The sequence below is a fragment of the Eurosta solidaginis genome, chromosome 3, assembly GCF_040869045.1.
Source record: "Eurosta solidaginis isolate ZX-2024a chromosome 3, ASM4086904v1, whole genome shotgun sequence".
NCBI classification, from domain to species: Eukaryota; Metazoa; Arthropoda; class Insecta; order Diptera; family Tephritidae; genus Eurosta; species Eurosta solidaginis.
In genome coordinates this window covers 263,357,668-263,373,887 of record NC_090321.1, presented here as the reverse complement: position 1 = coordinate 263,373,887, position 16,220 = coordinate 263,357,668, and the positions used below count along the sequence as shown (strand labels likewise).

Below are 16,220 nucleotides of genomic sequence, written 5' to 3'. Positions count from 1 at the left end.
ATTTACGAAACAAACGCAGCTATGATTTTTAAAAGTGGTTCATCCCAATTTGAGCTAAAAAGTTACCAACAGATTTTGCATATGCTTTTATTTATAAGATTAGCCTACTCGAAATGCTGTCCTAATAATGAATTTCAAACAAATCACACCATCCTTGTCCACTAGCCGGAGAGAAAAGGTCCCGTATATTAAGCTTGTCGTAGTATAATCCCTATACTTTATTTCACAAAAAGCCGGTCAAGGCCAAATTCCAAGCAAATCGCATTACAAACACGTTTTTTTTAGATTAGGTCGGCTCCTGGCCCACTTCCTGGATTAAAAAGTTTCTCAAATATTAAGCTGGATAAACCTCTGTACCGAGTTTCAAGCAAATTGCACTGTAAATTAAATTTTTTGGGAATAGGTCAGTCCTTGGTCCACTTTCCGGAAAAAGTTTCTCAAATAAAAAGCCAGTCAATGCCGATATTTAAGAAAATCACACCAAAAATACGATTTTTAGAACAGGTCAGCCCCTGGTCCACTTCCCGGAGTGAAAAATTTCTCAAATATTAAAATAGTGAAAGAGGTACCCCTGTGCCAAATTTTAAGCAAATCTCACAATAAAACTGATTTTAGAGAGAAGGTCGGTCCATGGTCTACCTCCCGCATGCAGCACTCTTCACAAATGAAATTTTTTTTTTTAAATTTTCAGCAAACAAGTTCAAACTTTAGGGTTTTGTTTTAAGTCCAGAAAAGTCTACAATACACATTTTTGGAAATTTTTTTGGTTTTGTTTAAAAAGAATGTTTAAATTTTAGACTTATTGCTCATTTAAGTTTCTAACCGAGTAAAATTAAAAAAAAAAGAATAAATAAATAAATATAAGGCGCGATAACCTCCGAAGAGATGTAAGGCCGAGTTTCTCTTCCAATTTGCGTCGTGCTCCTCTTGATTTTCCCTACACATTGGCCGGACGGGACCTACATGTTTTATGCCGACTCCGAACGGCATCTGCAAGGCAGATGAGTTTTCACTGCGAGCTTTTCATGGCAGAAATACACCCGGAGCGCTTGCCAAACACTGCCGAGGAGCGACCCCGCTTAGACAAATTTTCTCTGTGAGTGGTTTCCAATTTATTTCAACAAGTTTTCAGAAAGTCTGAAACCGATGAATGGTTCAAGATTTAGGCTCAAATTGTTAACCATATAATTACTTTTGAGTTAGCAGATTTAAAAAAAAAAAACATATTTCAAAACATCTTACACGAAACCCCAAACGAAAAAAAAGGTACCAAATGTGATAAAAATTCTTCATAAAACAACAGCCGTGGCAACAATGACAGTGACGTCGCAACGTTTAACAGTACTAGCACTTGTGCGGTGCCGCCCTATTCAACGAACGCTCAGACAACACTTCACAATCAAGTGAGACAACAAAAACGAGCAGTAAAATTCCAAAATACTCTATGATGAAGGCCAGCAAGCAGGCAGGCAGGCAGACAGGAGGACGGATAAATTGACAGCCTGACTGTTTGGTTAAACAGTGCGTATACGCGATACAACAACACAAATACCGATACAAGAGCGCATGCACGATTTGTAGTTACTCAGGCAGGAAAATACGAAAGCACCGAAGACATTTCAGGTTAACAAAACGATGAGCTGCGAATTTGTTATAAACAAATATACACAATACATAATTCAGATTTTCACATTTTCAGATTACTCAATGGAAAATCACTACTACACACAAATAAAAACACATCGTTTGAATAACTTGCAGAGGCAACATCCATCGTATGACGTTGAGAAAGAGCAACAAAATAGCGCTACAGTTGAAAGCGCAAGTGGTAGTTCTTGGCTTTTTTCTTTAATTTATTTTTTGTTTTAATCATTAGTAGAGTATGTACTTCTACTTGCTATGGACTAATAGGGTTGACTTCGAAGTTTCAAATTCCTTATGGCCATGCTAGGATAGGAAAGGCACCAGCATCCCTCCCAAACTGAACAAATCTGCAGTGAGGGTACTTACGGGTGTCATCACAGGTCATTGTGCTATCGCACCAATGCTCCGACGGTGGCGAATACCAACAACCTCCCGCTGCAGAAGCTGTCAGGATGAGGAGGAAGACGAGTCGATCTACCACTTTCTCTGCCGATGTCCGGCGCTTCAAAGAAGAGGGTCAGATTTCTGGGCTCACGCTTCTTCGACAGCCTCGCAGAGGTTGGCAAGGTGGACGTCTCGCTTCTTCTTGGGTTCATCAGGAAAGCAAGTGGTTCGTTGGGGACCACTAGGAGGTAATGGGGCTAAACGAATTTGCCGCCACCCTGTACTTACTAAGAGCACTCTTACTTTACTTAATTGGCGCTTAACCATCTAAACGGTTATGGCCGTCCAACAGGGCGCGCCAGTCGCTCCTTCACTCCGCCAACCGGCGCCAATTGGTCACACCAAGGGAGTTTAAATCGTTTTCCACCTGGTCCTTCCAACGGAGAGGGGGCCGCCCTCTACCTCTGCTTCCATAGGCGGGTTTTTTGGCCGGAGCCTCATCTTTCATTCGCATAACATGGCCTAGCTAGCGCAGTCGCTGCGTTTTAATTAGCTGGACTATGCTGATGTCTGCGTATAGCTCGTACAGCTCATCATTAAATCTTCTTCGGTACTCGCCATCGCCAACGCGTAGAGGTCCATAAATCTTTCGAAGAACTTTTCTCTCGAACACTCCCAAAGCCGCTTCATCTGCTGTTGTCATGGTCCATGCTTCTGCCCCATATAGCAGTACGGGTACGACAAGTGACTTGTAGAGTATGATTTTCGTTCGCCGAGAGAGGACTTTACTTTTCAATTGCCTACTTAGTCCAAAGTAGAATTTATTGGCAAAATTGATTCTTCGCTGCATTTCAGTGCTGATGTTGTTGCTAGTGTTGATGCTGGTTCCCAAATAAACGAAGTCTTTTACTATTTCGAAATTATGGCTGCCAACAGTAGCGTGATTGCCAAGGCGCGTATGCGCTGACTCTTTGACCGGTGACAGCAGGTACTTCGTTTTGTCCTCATTCACCATCAAACCCATCTTTACCGCTTCTTTTTCCAGTTTGGAGTAAGCAGAACTAACAGCGCGGGTGTTTAGGCCGATGATATCAATGTCATCAGCATATGCCAGTAATTGCACGCTTTTATAGTATATTGTTCCAGTGCGGTTAAGTTCTGCAGCTAGTATAATTTTCTCCAGCATCAAATTAAAGAAATCGGACGATAGGGGGTCACCCTGTCTGAAACCTCGTTTAGTTTCGAACGGCTCGGAGAGGTCCTTCCCAATTCTGACTGAGCTGATGGTGTTGCTCAACGTTATTTTGCACAGCCGTATAAGTTTTGCGGGGAAACCAAATTCAGACATAGCGGCATATAGGCAGCTCCTTTTCGTGCTGTCGAAGGCGGCTTTAAAGTCGACGAAGAGGTCATGTGTGTCGATTCTTTTTTCACGGGTTTTTTCCAAGATTTGGCGCATTGTGAAAATCTGGCCGATGGTAGATTTACCAGGTCTGAAGCCGCACTGATAAGGTCCAATCAGCCGGTTCACGGTGGGCTTCAATCTTTCGCACAATACACTTGAAAGGACCTTATATGCGATATTGAGAAGGCTGATTCCACGATAGTTGGTGCATTTTGCAGTATCCCTCTTCTTGTGGACTGGGCAAAGAACACTTAGATTCCAATCGCCGGTCATGCACTCGTCCGCCCATATTTTGCTAAGAAGCTGCTGCATCACTTCTTTATCCTGGTAGTATAGGCTTAGATTTCCGTAAATGAGTTGTGTGATATCGATTATCATCTCAACTCATGCCGTACTGTGCCAATAGTTGACTGTGTCCCACCAACGAAACCTGTTCATGACTGGGTGGAAACTAGAAGCTAGAATCTAAAAATTTAAGATTACTGATAACTACAGGGTGACTTGAAGACCCTTCAATTGGAGAGTATCGGTAGGATAAATTTTTTAGCATCCGATGAGTCAAAAAGTTTTGTATTCGAAAGCTGGTTAGTGGATTCGTGTTGTGAGCTCTTTCCTATTATCGTCAATGCAACGTTTCGATACCAAAGATTGTGAATTAATTTTTAATAATTAATTAATTGACATATCCTTCATATGATTGAAAGATGTTTGAAAACCTCAGTGGGAGTTCGGTCTCACTATGCTCTGGGTGGCTCTCGACAAAGGGTTTCGCAATCAAGTTCATTATATTTCGCATAATTGCGCTGTTCAGTCCCTTAATAAGTGCTTCACCGTTCTCTTCACTCTGGCTAGACTGCAGTTGCGAAAAGATGTATTGAGCTCCAATCGCATCAGTGCCGCTTGAACTCCAATAATCCAGTGCGAAATGACAACTAATATAAATGTCTCTCCTCTATTCAAGCATGACTGCATAACGAATTATTTATTTGGACTCGGCCACCGTGGTGTGATGGTAGCGTGCTCCGCCTACCACACCGTATGCCCTGGGTTCGCACCCCGGGCAAAGCAACATCAAATTTTTAGAAATAAGGTTTTTCAATTAGAAGAAAATTTTTCTAAGCGGGGTCGCCCCTCGGCCGTGTTTGGCAAGCCCTCCGGGTGTATTTCTGCCATGAAAAGCTCTCAGTGAAAACTCATCTGCCTTGCAGATGCCGTTCGGAGTCGGCTTAAAACATGTAGGTCCCGTCCGGCCGATTTGTAGGCCAAATCAAGAGGAGCACGACGCAAATTGGAAGAGAAGCTCGGCCTTAGATCTCTTCGCAGGTTATCGCGCCTTACATTTATTTTTTTTATTTTTTAAATTATTGCTGAACCAATACTTGGAGATACGACGCTTGAATAGTGCCAAGTGCGCAAGGACAACCCATCCTCCTGACGCCTATTCCGACTCGTCAGGTCACAGCTCACTTTCTGCACTGTCTAATCAGACTTGATGTTATCATTACTGACCATAGAGCCCGAGAAGAGTCGATTAGCAATCACAGAGAAAGTTCATCCTACTATCGGTAATATTTGTATCCAGTTCTGCTTTATATGCGTACTGGATAGCTATGAATTCGGAGCTAAATACGCCCGATGAGTCCGGGAAACGCATAGATATATAAGTGACTGGGATATTTCACATCTCTGGGTAAGCTCCTCATCTTTCCAATCGCTCCGCGTAGCAAACAGGATTCTTTAATTTGTATCAAAGAGTTTAAATATGTCCTTATACATGCATTCCGTCAATTCTCGCCATGAAAGCCACATTTCACTTCTTATACTTTTGCAGGCATACTTACTCTCATAGGCCCGTTTCGCTATTAACTCTGTATTTAGCATTCTAGAAGAGCTCCTATGTGTTACGTCCTATCAGAAAGATTTAGATTTAAGATGCTTGAGAACTCTTTTATTTATTCCCTAATTTGCCTGTGTCTGATCATGTAAAGTACACCGAAACTCCATGAGGGTGGCGGTGGTACTCTACGGACTCCTTTGTCTCTTGGACAAGGCAGGGAGGACGGAAAGAATTTCTTCTTGACCGAGCAAGCATGATGCTCTTTAGTGAGCTTGGTCTAATCAACATAGGTTTCCCAGTCTACCAGCATCCCATGCCATTCCATTAGTTTACAGACCAGCCTGGAATAATTGATCAGATATCAAATAGGCCACAGAGAGGCAAACATCTTCATTGTCTCTCTGTTGGGTTAGCTCATACCCAATATATAAGCATTGCTAGGAGAGATGTGAAAACATTGTTCTCGCCCGAAGTGCCTACAGTGCCGCTTTGATTTAAAAATATCAAAAGAATAAGCTCGCCCTCGGAATTCGACATTTCAGCTTTCATGGATTGATCCCAAACTACCTGTAGTAGACTTAAAGCGGATAACTTTGCAAACACTCTGGAAATGTACATATTTATGCGGATTCTTCTACTCAGATGACCAACCTAAACTTCGTGCTCTCGGACCAGCAACAATAACATCAAGTTTGAAACTCGAACCCTACAAAAAATTGCGATGGAAGATCTTTGTGTGGTTAAGCATGTTATATCGCAGGAGCGGGAAAGGCGGATTTACATAAATAGGTTGGCCGCTTTAAATCGAAGAATGCGACAATGAGCGGAAAAGGTTCTTGCAAGCCTGGATCTTGTTTACGGTTCGTTTCTTTCAGCTCAGGCCTAAAGGCGAAATCAAAGAGTTGAAAGCATCAAGAATTTCTAGTATAAAGCTTATGGCGAATTCAAATGATAAATATAAACAATTGCAGTCCTGCAAAATTTCTAGTAGTATGTGGTTTTCACGTACAGAAGTACGATCCTCATCTTTATTAAGATAAATCGAAGGACGATATATCCAGATTGGTGGCTCATTTTTCACTGGGCAGTGGACTTTTGAAAACAGCGGCACATTTACTTCGCGAACTGCGGTATCAAAACAGCGTTTCAGGCCAACCAGATAATTGAGAAAAAAGTAAGAAGTACGGCGTTTGCACTCATTCGAAATCCCACCTAGAAGATATACCCATGGGCAAGCCTTTTAAGAAATTTCACTCTCCTCTGGTTCACACAAAATACAAAGACAATAATATTTCATTATTTATCATTGGCATCCCTAAAAGGTTGAAGGGTGTTTATTGTTGAAAAATTTACACTACGAATTGCAGCCGATGCTAAGAGTTGGCTATTGAGCGAAAGCGCTCCTCTCTACTTCAAAGCGCATGTGCGATAAACACTCCTAATTGGAATTGTCGATGCTGGATTTTCGGAGCAAGATTTGTGTTTATATATTAGACATGTAATGAAAGTGAGTTTAGCGTAACCGGTACCGGATTTTTATACTCAGTTGAGCAGAGCTCACAGAGTATATTAAGTTTGATTGGATAACGGTTGGTTGTACATATATAAAGGAATCGAGATAGATATAGACTTCCATATATCAAAATAATCAGGATCGAAAAAAAATTTGATTGAGCCATGTCCGTCCGTCCGTCCGTCCGTTAACACGATAACTTGAGTAAATTTTGAGGTATCTTGATGAAATTTGGTATGTAGGTTCCTGAGCACTCATCTCAGATCGCTATTTAAAATGAACGATATCGGACTATAACCACGCCCACTTTTTCGATATTGAAAATTTCGAAAAACCGAAAGTGCGATAATTCATTACAAAAGACAGATAAAGCGACGAAACTTGGTAGATGAGTTGAACTTATGACGCAGAATAGAAAATTAGTAAAATTTTGGACAACGGGCGTGGCACCGCCCACTTTTAAAAGAAGGTAATTTAAAATTTTTGCAAGCTGTAATTTGGCAGTCGTTGAAGATATCATGATGAAATTTGGCAGGAACGTTACTCCTATTACTATATGTACGCTTAATAAAAATTAGCAAAATCGGAGAAGGACCACGCCCACTTTTAAAAAAAAATTTTTTTAAAGTAATATTTTAACAAAAAATTTAATATCTTTACAATATATAAGTAAATTATGTCAACATTCAACTCCAGTAATGATATGGTGCAACAAAATACAAAAATAAAAGAAAATTTCAAAATGGGCGTGGCTCCGCCCTTTTTCATTTAATTTGTTTAGGATACTTTTAACGCCATAAGTCGAACAAAAATTAACCAATCCTTTTGAAATTTGGTAGGGGCATAGATTTTATGACGTTAACTGTTTTCTGTGAAAATGGGCGAAATCGGTTGATGCCACGCCCAGTTTTTATACACAGTCGTCCGTCTGTCCTTCCGCATGGCCGTTAACACGATAACTTGAGCAAAAATCGACATATCTGTAATGAACTTAGTTCACGTGCTTACTTGAACTCACTTTATCTTGGTATGAACGAAATCCGACTATGACCACGACCACTTTTTCGATATAGAAAATTACGAAAAATGAAAAAATGCCATAATTCTATACCAAATACGAAAAAAGGGATGAAACATGGTAAGGTAATTGGATTGTTTTATTGACGCGAAATATAACTTTCGAAAAAACTTTATAAAATGGTTGTGACACCTACCATATTAAGTAGAAGAAAATGAAAAAGTTCTGCAGGGCGAAATAAAAAACCCTTAAAATCTTGGCAGGTATTACATATATGAATAAATTAGCGGTATCCAACAGATGATGTTCTGGGTCACCCTGGTCCACATTTTGGTCGATATCTGGAAAACGCCTTCACATATACAACTACCACCACTCCCTTTTAAAACTCTCATTAATACCTTTAATTTGATACCCATATCGTACAAACTCACTCTAGAGTCACCCCTGGTCCACCTTTATGGCGATATTTCGAAACGGCATCCACCTATAGAACTAAGGCCCACTCCCTTTTAAAATACTCATTAACACCATTCGTTTGATGCCCATATTGTACAAACAAATTCTAGGGTCACCCCTGGTCCACCTTTGTGGCGATATCTCGAAACGGCGTCCACCTATGGAACTAAGGATTACTCCCTTTTAAAATATTCATTAACACCTTGCATTTGATACCCATATCCTACAAAGGCATTCTAGAGTCAACCCTGATCCACCTTTATAGCTATATCCCTAAATGGCGTCCACCTATAGAACTATGGCCCACTCCCTCATAAAATACTCTTTAATGCCTTTCATTTGATACACATGTCATACAAACACATTCCAGGGTTTCCCTCGGTTCATATTCCTACATGGTTATTTTCCCTTATGTTGTCACCATAGCTCTCAACTGAGTATGTAATGTTCGGTTACACCCGAACTTAACCTTCCTTACTTGTTTCAATTTAATTTAACGGTAGTCGGATAGGGTGCAACATTGTCGTATTAAATAATACAGTTTGGGTTATACACGACTCTGGTTATGTAGTTATTCGATTAAAAACTTAAATGCTAGTTTTTGTACCCTAAACAAAAAATATAACCATACAAACCCGTCAATACGCCATTGGGGTATCATTTTATTCGACAAACGTGCACCCTTTTTCGATATGCCGTTTTGATTCCTTCCCGTCCCTTTTAACTGTTCCCACAAACTGATTGTATGCCGACTCCGAACTGCAGATTTTCACTGAGAAGCTTTTCATGACATAAATCCTTGGCATAACCACTGCCGAGCGTCGACCCCGCTTATGAAAACTATTTTCTAATTGAAAACCCTTGTTTTCAAAATTGTTGACCCGGGACTCGAGCCCAAGACCTTCGGTGTAGTATGTGGACACACTATCGTCATAACACGGAGGCCGCCTTTTCTGATACTAAACAGACTATTTCGATTTCAGATATTACTCCTATTACAAAGATCCGGAGCCGAAATAATAATCAGAAGTCTAAATTAATTAAGAACTCCGACATTTCAGAATCGAGGCTCCGTGACATCGCTAGTAAATATGGCGTTTGTAGTTAGTAGTGTGGCCATACTAGGTTTTTCACGGAACTTCGACTCAAATTCGGAAATGTCATCTGATTACTTTGAATTGAATTGCAGACAATTTGCCCATTACATTTCAAATATTTATCTAGAAACGCCACCGTCAACCTAGCCGTTTTTTTCAAAAAAGAGTGCCCTCTAATTCCATAGTATACGCAAACATAAAGCGCATTTCGATGGCTGAGTGAAATACCACCCTATATCGGATTTCAGTTCGAAAACGTCCTACCTCAGGATTTGTTTCAAAGTTAGGACGTCTCAGATAGGACGTTTTTAAAACATATACTGATAGAGTGGTTTAGAATAAAGTTCTGAAGTAGGGTGTTCTTTTATCAAATTTCGAAATAGGCAGTTTTTCAAAAAAATTTCTGAAAAGGCAGGTGAGATAGGGTGATATTTATTCGGTTAATAGTTACCAAAGATACACCGATAACTTCTTGATAAGAGTGCTTATCTTTACCATGTCGATAACACGTCGATATTAATAAAAGCCCCATTTATAACTTTTCGTATTGATAAATGGATTTTTCCGAAGCCTGCTAAATATTGCAAAATATCAATAGAAATGGTCCCGAAACATTTGTTGACTTAATCCCGAAACTATCTCGAAATTGCTCCGGAATGATCTCATAACGATATCAAAGGAGTCCCTACATAATCCCAAAATAATCGCGAAATGTTCGCAAACGCCCTCCTAAATTCACCAGAAAATACCTCAAAAATCCCCAAAAAATCCAAAATAATCACAAAATGATCTGAAAATAGTCCCGAATTAATCCCAACATTACCACAAAAAAGCCTTGAAATTATCCAAAAATTATCTTCACTAGGTTCTAGAAATATTACCCGCATGATCTTTAAAAATTTAAATCGGAATGGGACTGGGACTGGAACCAAATGCATGAAATCGGAATGGGACTGGAACCAAATACATATGTACCACCCTATGGGACTGGCAATAAGTGATTAAGAAGAATGAGAAAAACTTCAGAGAAGAGAAAAGAGGGAAGGAGAAGTAGACTGAGAAAGAGATAGAGTGAGACGAAGATAGAGATAGATTAAGCGAAAAAGGCGGAGGGAGGAGCGAATAAAAGGATTAAAAAAAAGTGAAGAGGGGGCAGGACAGAGTTAGACGGAAAAAGCTTATTAAAATGTATGCAGATAGACTAAATTTAGGGCAGAAAAACGTCTGCCGGGTCTGCTAGTATATAAATAAAAAAATAAGAATAAATACTTTGCACGATTTACCTCCGAGAAGATTAAGGCTGATCTTCTCTTCCGATCTGCGTCGTACTCTTTTTAATTTTACTACAAATTGGCGGAATGGTACTTACATATTTTATGCCTACTCCGAACGGCATCTGCAAGGCAAATGAATTTTTACTGAGAAGCTTTTCATGGAAGAAATACACTCGCAGTTTTTGACAAATTACTTCCGAGGGGGACCGCGATTAGAAAAACTTGTTTCGAACTGAAAAAACTTGTTTCTAAATTTTTTATGTTACTTTTCGCGGAATTTGAACTCAGGACCTTCGGTGTGGCACAAGTCGTCGGCCGCCATTATTACAGTGTTCTTCATCATCTGATGAATGAAGACAAATATTTGAATTCTTCATTACTTGAACGGGATCGTTTGTTATAACAAAGTCATGGCAGCACTTCTTTTCTTATTTAGTCTGTACCTTGCATACAATATTGTGACGAATATAAGCAACGCTAAGGGATACTATCATCTCTAAATCAATACTAAGCAGTGACACACACATCAACAAGTCAATCATTATGTCTATACATATGTCCATACAAGCAGCGGAGAGCACAAACACATGCATATATCTGAGATACTCCCAAAGGTAGGCAATCATCTGTGGAAGTATCACTCACATATACACGCGCATAGGAGAAGCTATAACGTGCATCTGAGTTATAGCTGGTGAGTTTATAGCTGGTAAACAAATAGTAAATTCTAGAAACGCCTAGAAATATGCAAACTAGGAAACCGAATAGTATAAAAGCAGCGCCAGCTGAGGCATGGATTCAGTTTGATTTAAGCACGCTATCTGTCGAGAAGTAGAAGTGTTATTGTGAAGTACTTTAATAAAGGCCATTTTGCATTATTGAATAGTGGAGTTATTTATTCAACAGTTTAGTGATTCGAATGTTAGTAGAAGGAATTTCCCAAAATTCGTTACAATATTGAATTTTAAATTAATTTTATTTCGCTGCTTCGTATTCTGTTATTCGTAGTACTTAAAACTCGCTTCACTGCTGGCAAAACTAAAAATTCGAAAACAAACCTGGAAAGACTAGCAAATGGATTTTTATCAAATGTGTTTTTATGCGCTCGAACCTGTCCCCAAAATTCAATTATAGAATCTGTAGTTATATGTTTCTAAAATCAAAAATTCAATTTCGCTCGATCAAAGTTCCAGAAGCAGATGAAACACCCAATCGAATCGAATGGCAAACACCCGGAACAAAAACGTTATTAGGCTGATGTTGCTTTAATAAATTACTACGATTTCGATTTCTGCTTACCATAACGCTAGCGTTATCTATTCTTAAGCCCGTCAAATATTTAACATTCAGCTAAAATGCATTCGATGTTGTTAAAATTAATCTACACCAAACTGTGAATCTAGATTTTACAAAAAAGGTAAAAAGAGATACAAATTTCTGAAAAAAAGCTAAAACCAAAAAAAAAAGCTTAAAGCTAGACAATTTTTCAAGCTAAACGGACAAAAAGCTAAATCTAATTTGAAAAAAGCTAGAATGGCAACACTGATGAACATATTCCAGCGAATTAAAACGCACAACATGAGTTAGAGTTTGTATCTTGGCTTGCAGCTATACAAAATCGTTTTCTTGGGCCCGGTGTTTCAGTAGATGGTTAAGCTAAGCTTAAACTAAGCTTGCTTAACCTCTAGTCAAATTTAAATTCCAGTTAAACTACTGAGCAGTTTCTCAGTGCCAGTTTGAGGCCGCTTTTGGGGTTGGCTTTTTGGTCGGCAACATTGGTTTTTTATAATCTAGATAATTTATAGATACGACAACAGCTGGATTTTGTTTACACAACAAACCTGAAAAAAAATGTCTCCAACGAAATATATATCTTGTTCCAGAGGAGATATCCAACATCATTATTTAATTATTTTTAAACCATATACATAGTTCTCTAGCTGATATCCAACTTCATTCTCCAATCACTACCAACCTTTGAGAAACTGTGTAATATTGAGAGTTTTCGGGTTGATCTCCAACGTCATTAATATTTTCAAATTATTATCCAACCTTCGGGAGATTTTGAGAAATGTACAGTTCTCAAATGAATAATCAACACGTTTCTCCAGTTGATATCCTACACTGGATATCGCGTTGAGGTAGAGCTGAAAAAACATCTCCAAGGTGGTACCACCAAAACCAACAGCTGTTTATTGTGAGAAATGAACACCTGGTTGATTTTACTTTTATTTTCGTGCAAATACTGTAGTATGGAATTTTACATTTGAGTCCAATTAAAGAACCACAAGTTGTTAATTAACTTTTTTCAAATATTGGTCCAAGGAGCCGCCGGACCTGGCCGATAGGCTGCAGATTTATAGTGACGGCTCCAAACTGGCTTTTGCCAAGAGCTAAATGTAAGCCGCAAGTTTAACTTGGCTGATCACTGCAGTGTATACCAAGCGGAAGTTGCTGCAATTAAGGATGCGGTGGATGAAATGCTATCCAGTGCTAATACGGTTAGGGAATTTTACATCTACTCTGATAGCCAAGCGTCTATCAAGGCGTTGAGCTCAACTACAGTGCGATCGAGGGTGGTTTGGGAGTGCCTGACCTCGATTGCGATTGCATCGAATTATTTTACGGAAAGGATTATCTGGGTCCCGGGCCATAGTGATATCCCGGGTAACTGTCAAGCGGATCTCTTAGCCCGCATCGGTATAACTGAACCGGATGAAGATGGCTGTAGAGATTTCGTGATTCCGCTGGCCACCTGTGGATTGCTCCTCCATAGCTGGGCCTCGAGTCAACTCAGCAAACGTTGGGCGGACACCACGTCTTGCAGGGAAGCAAGATCTTTCTGGCCGAAAGTGGATGGCAGGAGGTCTGCTGAAATAATTGGGTTCACTAAGGCTCACCTATCAATGGTCATTGGGGTTTTGACAGGGCACTGTCCCATGCGTATACATGCGGTACGTCTCAATATACTGGAAACTCCATCCTGCTGCAGCTGTATGGAGGATGATGAGGTGGAATCACCAAATCACTTTATGCTTGATTGCCCAGCTTTTGCCAGAACTAGGCGAAAGTATTTCGGTCGCGACTCACTTGGATCTCCCGAGGATTTATCCAAAGTTGAGATCGGTATCATTCGGAGCCTTATCGTTGCTACCCAACGATTCTCTAAGTAGCTAGATCTAAGTCACCGTTATTTTTGGTGTATGTGGCATCACAACGGACCTTCGTGTTGTCCAAGTGAGCTATCCTTATCAGGGCAGCTACCACCTAACTTAACCTAACCTAACTAACGAACTGAGTTGAACTTGTACTGAAACACCAGGCCTTAGTTGTCAACTATGCTTTTAAACATTGCAACATTTTTGGTAAACCCAGTTCGCCGATATACCACGACCCGCTATAAACCTATGATTAAAGTTTGATCTCACAACCTAAGGCATTTCCATGCGTCACACATTAATTGTAAACAACCAAAAATTTTATTAAAACGCAATTATAAACATTTATTTGTAGATAACACAAAAACAAATATCGCCATTTCGACTGCTGATTGAAATATCACCATATCTCAGCTGCCGTTTCGAAAATACACTATCTTAGCATAAATTGTTTTGACGTGAGGTGGGGCGTTTATGAAAAAGTTCCGAAATGCGGCGTTTAGTCGAGTTTGGGTGACTTCCCACTCAGCAGTTGATTTCAAATAACACCCTTCAATTAATCTGTTGTCATCCCTAAGTTTAAAAAGTGTAGAACATCTGGATTATTTATAATTGTAAATATACACGGATAATTGGGGTTGTTACATTCCGCATTGTATGATGCCACCGCACAAAGTCTTCCACGCACAACGCCCGGTGCCCCAGAATCTCCATGGCATGTATCAGTTCCCTGACGTGCAGCACAAATCATTGTGTGTGTTAAAATTCTCCCTAACCAATAATAACGTGCATAACATTGGTCGTATGATGTTACACGTAAGACAGTACTTTTGAGTGTAGGCGAAGGATTTCCATACTCTGTTGTCCAACCCCATCCACTAACTCGCATTTGTGTGCCCCGGGTTAAGATAGTATCGCAAAATGCAATTGTTTTTACTGTATGACTCGGGTTAAAGAGTTGACTCACTTTAATTACAGCTATATCCATAGTTCCTGTTTGGAAATTAAAGTCACTTGGATGAAATATCTTCTCCACAACACGACTTTGTCCAGTTACGCCTAAATAACGAATATCGGTGACACCAGCTATAATAGTGAAGAGGTTTACATTATGATCGATCACGCAATGCGCAGTTGTTACCACCCTCTGCATAGTGAGTAATGTGCCAACACAATAAGCGGCACCGGAATAATTTACTGATACCAAATGTGGACTGAGCGCTATATCCCGATCAACACCATTTATAATACGAAATTCCGAATTAGTATAAGTCAATAAAAGACAGCTAACTACGACAAACACTAGCGTGAAATGATTGTGTGAATTCATTTTTTAGTTTAAGACTATTTCTACCGCTCTTTAAGTATAAAATGAAGAAGTTAAAATTTTGTGCCCGCTATTTATACATAATTGGGTCGTGAGAATGAAAAACAAACATTTACGTGTACTTCTAGATTCCAGGAATTTGAACAATAAAAAATAAAATAAAAAAATTGTAAGCACTTCCTTTATATAAATGGACAAAAATTTGCGAAAAATGTCTCCTTATATAAAGACATATTCTGGCTGAACTTTGATTTTTAAATTTTGACATAGAAATTTTTAAAATATTAATAAGAATTAAAAATATAAAGGTTTAGCGCAATTAGTTGACTATACATTGATAAGGTCACTCCTTTCCTGCCAACTTTCGAATCCAAATAATGTGCGCTCAACCTTTATGTTTTTACTTCTCATAAATATATTTGCAATTTCTATGTCAAAATTTAAAAATCAAAGTTTAGCAAGAATATGTCTTTATATAAGGAGAAATTTTTCGCTGATTTTTGTCCATTTATATAAAGGAAGTTCTTAAAATGTTTTTTATTTTATTTATATTTTTCTCCTTTTCTTACATTTTCTCGGTGTCTTAAACTATCTGTTAAGTTTTACGATTGTAGCTCAATGGCAACTTACACAAAAATCAATCCCAAAATTCCCTCCGTTCCGTTTGATTTTTCTAAATATATCAGTCCGTGCGCCCCCTAGCGAAACTTTTTGTATTGTGTTGTCGGCCGTCATCGACCTCTGAATTAAGCTCTAAATTTTTAGCCTCTAGCTCATCGAGGCCGATTGGCGGCCGCCGTGGTGTGATGGTAGCGTTCTCCGCCTATCACACCGAAGATCCTGGGTTCACGCCCCGGAAAAAGCAACGTCAAAAACTTTTGAAACAGTTTTTTTCAATTAGAAGAAAATTTTTCTAAGCGGGGTCGCCCCTCGGCAGTGTTTGGCAAGCACTGCGAGTGTATTTCTGCCATGAAAAGCTCTCAGTGAAAACTCATCTGCCTTGCAGATGCCGTTCGGAGTCGGCTTAAAACAAGTAGGTCCCATCCCGCCAATTTGTAGGAAAAAAATAGGAGCACGACGCAAATTGGAAGAGAAGCTCGGCCT

At 39.5% G+C, this 16,220-nt stretch overlaps 1 protein-coding gene across 5 annotated transcripts in view; it reads right to left on the bottom strand.

The window, feature by feature from the left end:
* Positions 1 to 16,220, bottom strand: part of Galphao (G protein alpha o subunit) — a 251,069-nt gene that overhangs the window by 158,161 nt on the left and 76,688 nt on the right. The window lies entirely within an intron of this gene.